The 13647-nt window shown below is 37.4% G+C and overlaps 1 long non-coding RNA gene across 2 annotated transcripts; it reads left to right on the top strand.

Annotated features, from left to right (window-relative positions):
- Positions 1-4298: 4298 nt before the first annotated feature.
- LOC143662078 (uncharacterized) lies at positions 4299-13444 on the top strand. 2 transcript variants are annotated; one of them, XR_013165131.1, is made up of 6 exons: positions 4299-4459; positions 6202-6430; positions 7152-7414; positions 8345-8475; positions 9812-9988; positions 13057-13444. It is a non-coding gene; the product is annotated as an uncharacterized LOC143662078 (long non-coding RNA). The 2 variants fall into 2 exon arrangements; XR_013165130.1 differs by lacking the exon at positions 4299-4459 and adding an exon at positions 5107-5173.
- Positions 13445-13647: the final 203 nt, after the last annotated feature.

The raw sequence follows: 13647 nt of genomic DNA, 5'->3' as shown, positions 1-13647 counted from the left end.
CCAATCCAGTAGCAACAGCCCATGAGTCAGTATACAGATGTGCCTCTTGCCAGTTCTCCTTCCAAGCATAATGACAACAGGCGCACTGCTCGAAGTTTTGTCCACTGGGAGGATTTCCCTTCGCCACCAACCTTCAAGGACACCCCAGAAAGTGGTTGTAGTGCTGTAGCTGTCCACTTTTGCGTGGTACCTGCATATCATGCTGAACCGTCTGTAAACCAGGCCCAAGTTTTGTCTTCCTCAGCTAATTCACTGTAAGGAATTCCCCAAAAGGCCATAAGTCTGGTCTGAGAAAGAGAAGGTAATGTGGCAGGAATGGAGACCATGGGCATTTGGGCCACTTCCTCATGTAACTTACTTGTGCCTTCAGGTACTGCCCTGGCCCTATCTCGTATACACCTATTTCCATTTTACAACAGAGTGCTGCTGCACACGCCCAAATTTATGGCTTGGTGGGTCAGACAACACTCAGCTCATGATAGGCAACTCAGGTTCCATGGTAACTTGGTGGCCCATGGTTAAGTGCTCAGTCTCTACTGACACCCAGCAGCAGGTCAAAAGCTGTTTCTCAAAAGGAGAGTAGTTATCTGCAACAGATGGTAAGGTTTTGCTCCAAAATCCTAAGGGTCTGCACTGTGATCCTCCTACAGTGTTTGGCAGGCCCCAAACAGCATCTCTATTTGCCACTGACATTTCAGCACCATTGGATCTGCTGGATCATATGGCCCAAGTAGCAGAGAAGCTTGTACAGCAGCCTGTACCTGTCACAGAGCCCCCTCTTGGGAAAGTCCCCACAGAAATTAGCAGCTTTTCTGGTCACTCAATAAATGGGCCAGAGTAGCACACCCAAATGAGGAATATGTTGTCACCAAAATCCAAAGAGACAAACTAGGCATTGTGCCTCTTTTTTGGTCATGGGGGGGCCAGATGCAGCAACTTATCCTTCACCTTAAAAGACATACCTCGACATGCCCCATACCATGGGACACCTGGAAATTTCACTGAGGTGGAAGACCCCTGTGTTTTTGTTGGACTTATCTCCTATCCTCTGACATGCAAGTGCCTTACCAGTGAGTCTAGACTAGTTGCTACCTCTTGCTCACTAGGTCCAATCAACATATCATCAATATAATAGACCAATGTGATGTCTTGTGGGAGGGAGAAACGATCAAGTTTCCTGCAGACAAGATTATGACATAGTGCTGGAGTGTTGACAAACCCCTGAGATGGGACAGTGAAAGTATATTGCTGACCTTTCCAGCTGACAGCAAACTTTTTCTGGTGTCCCTACTAACAGCTATTGAGAAAAAAGCATTTGTGAGATCAATAGCTGCATACCAGGTACCAGAGGACGTATTGATTTGCTAGAGCAATGATACCACATTTGGAAAAGCAGCTGCAATTGGAGTTACCCCCTGGTTGAGTTTACCATAATCCACTGTCATCCTCAAAGACCCATCTGTTTTCTGCACAGGCCAAATAAGAGGAATGGAGATGTGGTGGGATTCACCACCCCTGCATCCTTCAAGTCCTTAAGAGTGACAATAATCTCTGAATCCCTCCAGGAATCCAGTATTGCTTCTGACTTACTATTTTGCTTAGTAAGGGCAGTTCTAGTGGCCTCCTCTTGGCATTTACCACCATAACAGCCCTCACTGCACGAGTTGGAGAGCCAATGTGGGGATTCTGACAGTTGCTCAGTATGTCTATTCCAATTATACATCTCCCTCAGATGATGTGATTTAGTCAATAGTGGTTGTTAAGCTGGATTAGGTGATGACATGTCTCCACACATTTGGGTGGGTCTTGATTGGTTTATTGGAGTCCTATAAAAGGGGAAATATTTTGGAGAATGGGAGATTCAGAGAGAGCAAAGAATGCTGTAGCACCACGAAGCAGCATCCACCAGCCAGCGACCTTTGGAGATGAAGAAGGAAAACGCCTCCTGGGGAGCTTCATGATACCAGAAGCTAGAATAGAAGAAGCTAGAGGATGGTGCTGTGTTTGCCACGTGCCCTTCCAGATGAAAGAGAAACTCTGACTGTGTTTGCCATGTGCCATTTCACTTGAGAGAGAAACCATGAACTTCATTGGCCTTCTTGAACCAAGGTATCTTTCTTTGGATGCCTTTGATTGGACATTTCTATAGACTTATTTTAATTGGGACATTTTCTCAGTCTTAGAATTGTAAACTAATAACTTATTAAATTCCCCCTTTTAAAAACCATCCTGTTTATGGTATAATGCACTCCAGCAGCTAGCAAACTACAACAGCAGCTAATGGCAACAGAATAACAAGAGCAGCAGAGACATAAGAATTATAGAGACCATCAGCCAGTGCCCTTTGGAGAAAGAAGAAGGACGGTGACCCTGGGGAACTTCATGAAGCAAGACGCCTGGGGAAAGGAATATAGAAGACATCACCGTGTTCACCATGTGCCTTTCCTGAACATCTTTTGCCTTTTGGAACCAAAGTATCTTCCCCTGGATGCCTTTGATTGAACATTTCTATATCCTTGAATTTTTGTGGCCTTAGACCTGTAAACTAGAAACTTATTAAATTTCCCTTTTAAAAAGCCATTCCTTTCTGATATATTGTATTCCAGCAACTAGCACATAAACAGATTTTGGTACCAGAATTGAGATGCTGCAGTGTTTTCAAATACCAAGCATGTGGGAATGGCTTTTTAAATAGATAAGGGGAAGATTTTGGAGGAGTTGTAGAGACTATTGATAGAAATGTGTACTCTAAAGATACTTCTGATAGGGCCTTGAACAGAGGTGAGGCATGTGTTATTGCAAACTAGAAGGAAGGTGATCATGTTTTAAAATGGCAGATAATCTGTCAAAATTGAGTAGTGCCTTTGGCTAGAGAGAGATTTCAAAAGCCATGAACTTGGATATTTAGCAGAAGAGATTTCCAAATTGAATGTGAAAAGTGCAGCCTGGTTTCTCCTCACAACTTATAGTGAAATGTGACAGTAAAGAGTCTAACTAAGAAAATTATGCTTGGGTACAAAGAAACCAGAAATTGATGTTCTGGAAAATTCTGGGCTTCCAGGAAGAGAGACCTCAGAGAAGAGTGCCCTATATGAGAATTTATCCAAATGTGGAATCAGCCAACCATTTCAGAGAAAGCTTGGATTGGATATGGAGTTATTTTGGAAGGATTATCCAGGAATTCCTTATGACTGTTGGGCATGATCTGAGGCTACTTCATAGAAAGCCAATGAGAGTATTGTGGAATCTGTATAAAGAAAATCAATGCCAGTCAGGAACTGAGAGGGACAGAGAAGAAACATATTGGAGGAAGAATAACTTCAGAGGCTTCAGAATGGAAGCTAATGTCTAGAGTCAAGAAAACTTTGAACAGGAGAGCAAACCAAGTATGTGGAGAGGGTGAGTTTGACCTGAAGGCCTTCCACCTTATTGCAGTGGAAAAGCCATGCAGCCTCAGACCTTAGAGAGGATGGAGAACATTCCTTTGGGTTTAGGGAGAGCCTGGCTTCCACAACATGGTGGGGTTGAGTATATGCCCCAGAGATGGCAGAGTGCCTGGGTGCAGCCTTGATGCTTGGAGAGGGTGGAGCCGAGAAAATTGTGTTCTCCCCAATGTCTCCCAAGGTTGCATTTGGAGAGAGGCAGGACACTGCATAGGCCATTGGAAAGGGTGGGACTGCCACTTCCTAAAGCCCCAAAGATAAACTTTCAGAAGACACTGAAATCTAATGGAGTTTGCCCTACAGTTTATTGAAACAGCTTGGGTCTGGTGACCCCTGTGTTCCTTCCAATTTCTCCCTGTAGAAATGGGAATATGTATCCTATGAATGTTCCTCTTTTGTATATCAACAGAAAGCAACTTGTTCTGAGGTTTACAGGCCCAGAGCCAGAGGAGCATTTTGCGTTAGGACAGACCATGCCTGTAATAGATCTTGATGAGATTTTGTACTGTTTCTGACTTTGTATTGTGTTTGTTTTGTTACTAAAGTGGTTTAAGGCTTTCTGAATGCATTGCATTTGGAAAAGACATGTCTTTATGGGGTCCAAAGCATGGAGTGTGTTGGATTGAATCTGTGGTGGACCTCAGATAAACCATGTCCTTTAATCCTCATTCAATATTGCTGGCTGGGAGTATTTTGATTGCTCCCATGGAGATGTGACCCACCAATTGTTAGTGGTAACATTAACCCTTTAGAAGAGGAAGCATTTTGGAGAAAGCTGCAGAATGATGGGAGATTCTGAGAGAGCAGAGAATGATGGCAGAATGATAATGGCAGCACAGACACAGGAACTACAGAGACCACCAGCCAATGACCTTTGGAGATGAAGGACAATACCCCCAGGGGAGTTTCATGAGACAAAAGGTCTGGAGAGGAAGGTAGAAGACATTGCCACATTTGCCACATGCCTTTCCAGTTGACAGAGAAATCTTGAACCTCACCAGCCTTCTGGAAGCAAGGTATCTTTTCCTGGATGCTTTAAATTGGACATTTCTATAACCTTCCTTTAATTTGGACATTTTTTGTGGCCTTAGAACTATAAACTAGCCACTTATTAAATTCAGCTTTTTAAAAGCCATTCCTTTCTGGTATATTGCATTCTGGCAGCTAGAAAACAAGGACAGGAGTCAACACAATATTAGGAGAATTGAAGTTTTATTTCTGTTCAAATTATTTCCTCATTAATATTTGTCAGTTCATATCATAGCCTAAAATATATTTCTTAATATTTCAAAGTTGTGTTGATACATAAATCTTATTTATGCCCACTTGTGTCAATTATCTAGAGTCATTTATCATCCACAAATTATCTTTGGATATTTTCTATTATAGATGCCACACACTGGTCACCCAAACATTTCTATAATGCATATGGAATTGAATAAGGAGGCATGTATAAAACAGAATGATTCTTCTCAGAATATCTGTATTTCAAAGAAATCTTGTGCTTGTCTGCACCTGAAACAGAATTGGGCCCTTACCAGAAATCTTTACTAGCTGTGCCAGTTTGAAGCTATTGTGTATCCCAGAAAATCCATGTTCTTTAATTCTAATTCAGTATTGTTGGGTGGAATCCTGTGAATAAATTGTTTCCTTGGAGATGTAACCCATTCAATTCTGGTAGGGTTTTTGTTTAGGTGGATTATATGGAGCTGTGTCTCCACACATGCAAGGTAGGTTGCTTACTGGAACCCTTTAAGAGGGAATCATTTTGGAAAAAGCTTCAGAAACCACAGAGGTGATAGAACCAACAGGAGTTTGAAATATTTTGTGATGCAAAAAATAAATGCATGCAGGGAAAATTTTTCAAACAAGAAGCCAAATAATTCAGCAGAAACCAGCCACATGCCTTCCCAGGTGGCTGAGAAACCCTGAAAATAATTCACCCTTCCATGAGTCAAGGTATCCTTCACTGGACATCTTAGTTTGGACATTTTTATAGCCTTAGAACTGTAATCTTTTAACATTATAAATTCACCTTTAATGATCATTCTATTTCTGGTATATTTCATTCTGGCAGCTTTAGGAAAGAGAGATTTTGGTACAGAGAAATAGGGTGTTGCTGTTTGCAAATACCAAACATTTTGGAATGGCTTTTTAAATGAGTAAGGGGGAGATTTTGAAAGATTTGGGAGAAATATGACAGAGAAGAATGGAATGCTGTGAATAGACAGTTGAGAGAAATGTGGATTCTAAGGATACTTCTGATAAGGCCTTGGACTGAAATGATGCATGTATTATTGCATACTGGGAGGAAGGGAATCCTCAGTTTAAAATGGCAGATAAACTGACCGATTTGAATGCTGCTGTTAGCTAGAAGTTAGAATTTTAATGCAAAGACTCGGGATACTTGGTTGAAAAGATTTCCATACTAAATGTAGAAAATGCAGTCTGGCTCCTCTTTGTAGTTTTTGGTAAAATGCCACATGAAAGAGATAAGTTGAGAATTGAACTATTGGGTACAAAGAAAACATAAATTGATGATCAGGAATATTCTGAGCTTCCAGAAGGTGAGACCCCAGTGGATAGGGACCCAGGGGAGGATTTAATTAATTCCATTATAGGAAACATGAGGATGGGAGGTGGAGTTATCCAGAAAGGATGTGTGGAAATCTTGGTGTTGATCACTGTGATCCCTGCATACTTCATAGAAAACAAAGGGTTTGTGGGATCTGTATGAATGGAATTTCTGCCTTTCTAGATTAAAATGGACAGAAAAGGGACAAACAGAAGGAAAAGTGACTTCAGAGACATAATCCTGGAAGCTAAGGTCTAGAGCTAGGAAATATTTGACCAGGAGAGTGGACCCACCCATACATGTGCAGAAGGTGAACTTGCCCAAGAAGGAGAAGGCCTTCTGCTTCATTACTCAAGAAGAGTCTGAACGTATCAGGCCTCAGACAGGGTGGAGCACACAAACTGAAGAATGGGTGAGTCTGGCAATCACCATACTTTTTCTGAAGGGGTTGGGCATGTGTCCCAATAATGTCAGAGAGACTGAGTACTGCCCTGATGTTAGGAGAGGGTGGAACTGAGAAAAAGGTGTTCTTCCCAATGATACCTAGTCTTACAACCCTCATCCCACTATTTTCAGAGCAGAATCACTGCATAGTCAGTGGAAAGGGGCAGGAGTGCTGTTTGCTAAAACGCAAGGGTAAATGACTCTCAGACTTTGAAATCCAATGGGATTTGCCTTACAGATTTTTGGAAAGGCTTAAGTCAAATGACATCTCTTTTCCTTTCAATGTCCCCTCATGGCAATGGGCTCAGCTATCTTATGATGGTTTCTTCTTTGTAAGTTGGCAACCACTAACATGTTCTCAGCTTCACATGTCCAGAGCCAAAGGAGAATGTTACCTTAGGACAGAATATGCCCACAACTGATGAGATATTGTACTGGATTTGACTCTGTCTTGTATGTGTTTGTTACTGAAATGGTTTAAGGCTTTGTGACATTGTGATGGAATGAATGTATTACGCATTTGGAAAGAACATGTCTTCTGGGAATCCAGGGGGTGGAATGTGCAGGGTTGAAATGGTTGTGTACCCCAGTAAAGCCCTGTTCATTAATCCAGATTCAGTAAGTTAGGGTGGGATCTTCTTTTATTAAATTGTTTTGATGGAGATGTGATACACTCAATTTTGTGTGAGACCTTTTGATTAGGTGGATTCCATGGAGATGTATCACCACCCATTCAAGATATTTTACTCAACGGAGCTTTTTAAGAGAGAAGCATCTTTGAAAAATCTTCTGAAGCCACAGAGACAACAGAGGCAACAAAAAACCAAAATGTTGTGCAGAAAGTGAATGCCCTAGGGGAAGATATTTGAAAGTAGAACCCAATGATGCCAGTCACATGTCTTCCCAGCTAACAGAGAAACCTTGAACATCATCAGCCGTTACTTGAGCCAAGGTATCTTTCCCTGGAGACCTTAGTTTGAGTATTTTTACAGTCTTAGGACTGTAAACTTGCAACTTCATAAATTCCCCTTTTAAAAGCCATCCATATCTATTATATTTCATGACAGCAACTTTAGCAAATGAATAAACTTTCCTACCAGCATAGGAAGAGAATCTTATCTTGCATGTGTATTATTTTGGTTTTTTTGTTCCTTCTCTCTTGAATCAGTTACACTTTTTTCTGCAGCATTCACTTATTTTTGAGGGGGAGAGACACAATGTTAATAGGACTAGAATAGAAAATATAGATAGTGAAGTTGCTCACATAATGAGACCAATGTCTTCTTTTTTACTATTGCATTAAAACATTTTACTTCAGAAATTTTGGAGAATTTCTATTTCTTCATGGAAGTGAAGAGTGATCATATAACAAGAATGAATGCAATCAAGTTCAGCAAATAAGGCAGAAGCAGTGAGGTCTTTGTGCAGCCCAGAGCTTCAGTATATAGAATGCTAATTTCAATTTATAGTTCAATAAAATTACTGAAGGGGGCTGTACTTTTCTACAAAGTGGAAATTATTCATGCATATAATTGTTATTCAATTAATAGTTTCACAAATGTTGCTTGTTGCTTTATCTTTGTGAACCTATACAAAAGAATGTCCCACTCATTCAAAGTGAATCAGTGAGTCTCTGACATGAAATAAAACATGAACATAATCCTTTATCATTCAGGCATAATTCTAGGATTTTTTCGCATGAAAGTACATGTAACCATTTTCTCATAATTCGTCACACAGCTTCCAGACCAATGTCAGCATGTAACACACATAAAATATTTGGAAATATTGGGCTAATTATAAACAAATTAAAATTGGTTAATGTATGAATGAATAACTTTATGAAAAATATATCAAGCCAATATGTCTTTCAATTCTTTAGGCTAAAAACTGCAACTTTCAAGTCTTTGCATAAAAGACAGTGCATTAATTGCATTTAAACTCTGAGGGATTAGAACACTGATGCAAAATTCTGGACACCCCAGGGATACCCCTGGCATCTACAATATACAGGTAAGTAAATGGTCTCAACTTTTCAAAATTTTTTCAATTTTCAAAAATTTTACTATTGATTTTTTATCATCGCATTACTTTTGGCATAACATAAAGTGATAGTAAATGCATAATTTGGGTTTTCCTTTTCCTTTTTAATTTGCCTGTTATGAAAGCAATAGCACTCTATAGACTCAAGATGGAATAAATGTAAATGCTGAAGAGACATTTGCTTAATCTTACTGTTAGTGATTGTAAATCTTATTTACACATTTTTTCAATATGACTTCCATTCTGAGTACCTCTCATTTGAAATGTTTTACAGTGCTGGCTTCATAATGTCTGTATCACTACATAATTTATAGATAAGGAAATGTAGGGTAAAGGATGCTTGAGATTCTCCCCAGTGCCAAAAAACAGTAGATGTCATAGTTGTGATGCCATGTCTGTTCAACTCTGCTATGTTGCCATGTGGAAATTCAAGATAGAAACCAAAATTTTTTTCATTGAATGTAACCTAATAAAATAATATACACTTTGTGTTCAAACTGTATGTGGTAGACTGAATTGTGTACCATAGTTGGTTCTTGCTCTTGTTCTGAATTCTGGTGCCTATGGACCCACTGTAAATAAAAGCTCTTCAGTATATTATTTCAGTTAAATGTGGCCCTACTGAGTCAAGCTGGGGCTTATTCCTGATTATTAGAATCCCTAACTGGTTGAATGATGATGAAATGGAGAGAGAAACCAGGAGACACTCTCCTGTGTATTGCCATGTGACAGAAAATCCAAGGATCAAGGAACACCTACAGCCAGAACCAGAAATCCAGTCTTTTAGGAAAGGAAAAGGCTAAGGACTCAAGAAAAAAGGAATGAAAATAAAATAACAGAATCCAAGAGAACTGTGGAACACTGTCAAGCATGCAAACTTGTGTATTATGGGAGATGAAAGAATGAAAGAAAGGAAGGAAGAAAAGTAGGAAGGTAGGAAGGAAAGAAGAAAAGAAGAAAGAAATAAAGAGACAGAAGAATTATTTAAAGAAATAATGGCAGAAAAATTTCCAAATTAAACAAAATATATGCATGTATACATTCAAAAAGTCCAATAGAACCCAAACATGATAACCTCTTAAAGAACAACATCCAGACATATATTAATAAAAACTGTTGAATGACAAAGACAAGGAGATAATTTTGAAAATTTCAAGTGTAAAGCCATGAGTTATATAGAAGGGAATTCTGATAAATGTATGTGCTGATTTCTCATCAGAAATCAAGGAGGTAAGACGGCAGTGAGAAGAACTATTTAAAGGGCTGAAATTAAACAATTGCCAACTAAGAATTTTCTATCATGCAGACTGACACTCAAAAACAAGGACAAGATTAAAACCTCCACAGATAAACAAGACCAAACCTTGACCACCAGACCTTCCCTACAAGAAATGTTGAAGGAATTTCTTCAGATTAAAATGAAGGACACGAGAAAGTGGGTCATAGCAAGCAGAAATAAAGACCTCCCATAAACATAATGTGGGTAAGTATAAATTACAGCAGAATTGTATTGTATTTTTTGTAACTCTGCTTTTTACTTCTTAAAGATTCTAAAATGTGAATGTATAAAAATTAAAGATAATTCTACAATATAGGCTATAAAATGTTTAAATATATAACTTGTAAAAAGTATAATAATCAGGTGATGGGATAGAGGGGTATGAGAACAATGTGTATGCTATTAAAGTTAATCGGTATCAATCAAATGATAAAGTTTCAGATGTAAGGTGTTAAATTGAACCCCATGTTAACCACAAAGAAAATTTCTGAAACATGTATTCAGATAGAAATAAGAAGGGGCCTTTAATGGTACAAAGCAAAGAATCTAAAAATATGAAAATGTAGTTATTAACAAAACAACATAGGGGAAAATTAGAAAAATTAAAAGACCAAATGGTAAAATTATATAAGAAGACCCTGCAAAATCAGTTGTTACTTTAAATGTAGACAGATTAAACTCTCATCTCAAAGGTGCAGAATGGCAGAACAGTGGAGAATTTGTGGCCCAGTTACATGCTGTATACAATTTACTTTAAATTCAAAGACACAAGCAGTTTGAAATTGACAAGATGAAAAAAATTATTCCACTCAAACAGTAAATGAAAGAGAACTGTTGCAGTTAGATTAATATTTGATAAAAGAGGCTTTGAGTAAAAAAAATGTTGCAAGGGATGAAAGAGGACACTATAAGCATATAGAGGGGAGAATTCAACAAGAAGATATAAAATTTATAGATGTAAATGATCTGAACAGAAATGCCTAAAATGTCTAGGTCCAGCATTAACATATTTGAATAGAGGGTTCTTCATTAATAGTAGGAGACTTCTACACAATGCTCTCTATTATTGATGGAAATCTAGACAGGTTATTAATAAGGAATTAAAAAACTTGAATTATATTTTAAATCATTTAGATCTAGGAGATGTATAGAACCATTTACTCCATAGTAGAAAAATGCATTCTTCTATAGTGAGCATTGTTCATTCTCATGTATAGCTATACATTAGGACAGAAAAGACATCTTAATAAATTTAAAAATATTTTAAAAATTCAATGTAACTTTCCCAAACACAGTGGAATAAAGATAAACAATAATAACAGAGGGAGAACTGAAAAACTCACAAATATGCAGAAATCAAACAATGAAATTTTTTGAATTATTAAAAATACTTTTTATTCTTTATAGAAATTTGGTAGTGAAAATATGTAACACTGATACAAACCTGGCACTCCTGATCTAATCAAAAGAAAGAAAGCACAAGTCACCAAAATTAAGAATGATAAGTTCCCTGCAGACATTACAAAGGCAATAACGGATATTATAAACAATTTTACATAAAAAGTTGAAAATTTGGAAGAAATGGACAAATTTTTTTGTTGAAACACCACTCACCAAAACTGACACAGAAGAACAGGAAGTCTGATTAGTCAATCTCTATTAAAGAATTGACTTCCAATATTAAAATTTTTCTACAAAGACAACCCCATATGACGTTGCCAGTAAATCTTTCCAAATACTTAAGGAAGATATAACACCAATCTCCCATGAACTCTTCCAGAGTATAGAAGAGGGACCCTTTCCCAACTCATTTTATTAGTCCACCAAAATTTTGATAAAGTTATTCCAAGAACAAAACATTTACAGACAAATTTCATTAGCATACATGAAATATTCTAAACAAAATAATAGCAAAACAAATCTAGCAATATATGCAAAGATAAATATTTGACCAAGAATGATTTATTCCAAGAATGGAAGTGTAAGTTAACATTCAAAAATTAATTTTCTATTTTAAGATGTGAATGATATGGGAAACTAAATGTGGCATATATGAGGACTTTATGTACTATCTCAGCAGTTTTTCTGTAAATCTTATACTATTCTGAATTAGCTTATTTTTCAAAATCAGTTGCTATAAATTATCACAATAATAGAATAAAGAAGAAAGGTAATATGACCAAATTAATAGGTGCAAAAAAGCACTTGATAAGTTTCCACTTAAAATGATGATTAAAATGTCTTCACTAACTAGGATTAGGAGAGAGCTTTAAGATCTACAGCAAAAATCACACTTATTTATGAAATAAAAAATGCTTCCCCCATGAGAAAATAAATGAGACAGTACACTTTCCATCATCTGTTCTGTTAAATATTGAACAGAAAGACCTACCCAAGTTAAGCAGGCAAGTGAATAAATGTAAGATTTGTAAAAATAAAATAAAATTGCCATCATTCAAAGATGGCATGATTGTGCCTACGAAAGTGCAAACAATTACAGGACTTGCCAAGAAGTGATTTGAGATGAAATGTGTATGAGTAGGCATCTCATAACTAACTAAGAAATAATTAATTTAGTCAATGTAAATATTCATTTAAATACATCCAATAAAGAGAGCAAAAGATAGACTGTGTGACCAGCCCTATGGATATGTTACTTTATCCCTACTGCCTCACACTTGGTAAGTGATAACATTAACAAAATGACCATGTTAGTGATATGGAGACTATGCAAGTCTATAACCATATGATTTCCCCACATGAAGGCTGACCTGCCACTAACACAGTTGATACCTTATATGCCATCAACCACTGTAAACCTCAAGCCTGTACTTGGAAGACATCCTAGCCTCCTGGTAGTTAGTTGATTACATGAAAGCACTCTTATAAAGAAAACATCATGGTTTATTTTGCAGAAATATACAATTATTCTGGATTTCAACTTTCTTTCCCTTATCGCCATTCTTCTGCCAACACCACTACACAAGGACTTAACAGATATCTTATTCATCATCATGGCATCTCATTCATGTGACCAAGAAAATAACTTTCTGGGAAAGAATTAAGGAAATTGATGCCAATATCATCCATTGGTTTTATCTTATGGCTCAACTTCTTTAAGCAACCAATCTTATAGAACAGAAGAATGGCCTATTTGAAGATTTACTTAGAGTGCCAGTAGGGAGACATCGACTTGTGTGATTAAAATGCTATCATAAATGGTCCAGTATATGTTCTAAAACCAATTACTGACCTTTGTTACTTTATCATAGCACAAGGTCTGCAAACCATGAAGTGGAATTAGAAGTGACATCTCTAACTAAGCAAAAAACCAACTGAAAATATTTGCCTCCTGTACTTTCAACTCTGGGCTTGGCTGATTTAGATGTCTTATTATACAATGAAGGTAATGGTTCCACCAGGAGGCAAACAATAAATTAGAAGTTTTTTTCTGCTATCTGGGCTCTTCATGTCCCAGAAGAATTGAAAACAAAATGGAGTAATTAATCCTGATGATCAAATATTGATACAACACAACAAGAGGTGGGAGGATTCTAGATAAAATCTGTGGTGTACCCTGGGCATGTCCTGATACTAACATGTTCTTTGGTAACATTTAATGCTGAGTTTAGTTTGTGTCTCTAACATCACTTCCCCAAATAAAATGTACCATGGAAATACTATATTTGGAGTGTATGAATTCCACTCTTTCTAAATGATATTATACAGATATCTGGTGGCAAATGTTATAGCTCTTTTGCTCAAGATAAAGCAAATAGTTACATGATTCAAAAGAGAAAAATAGGTGTTATTGAGTTTCAGAAACTGTACTAAGTGCTGTACAAGAAGGCTTAAATGATTTG

The sequence above is a fragment of the Tamandua tetradactyla genome, chromosome 2 (assembly GCF_023851605.1).
Source record: "Tamandua tetradactyla isolate mTamTet1 chromosome 2, mTamTet1.pri, whole genome shotgun sequence".
Classification (NCBI taxonomy): Eukaryota; Metazoa; Chordata; class Mammalia; order Pilosa; family Myrmecophagidae; genus Tamandua; species Tamandua tetradactyla.
The sequence above is the reverse complement of the archived record's forward strand: the minus strand, read 5'-3'. Positions and strand labels throughout refer to the sequence as shown.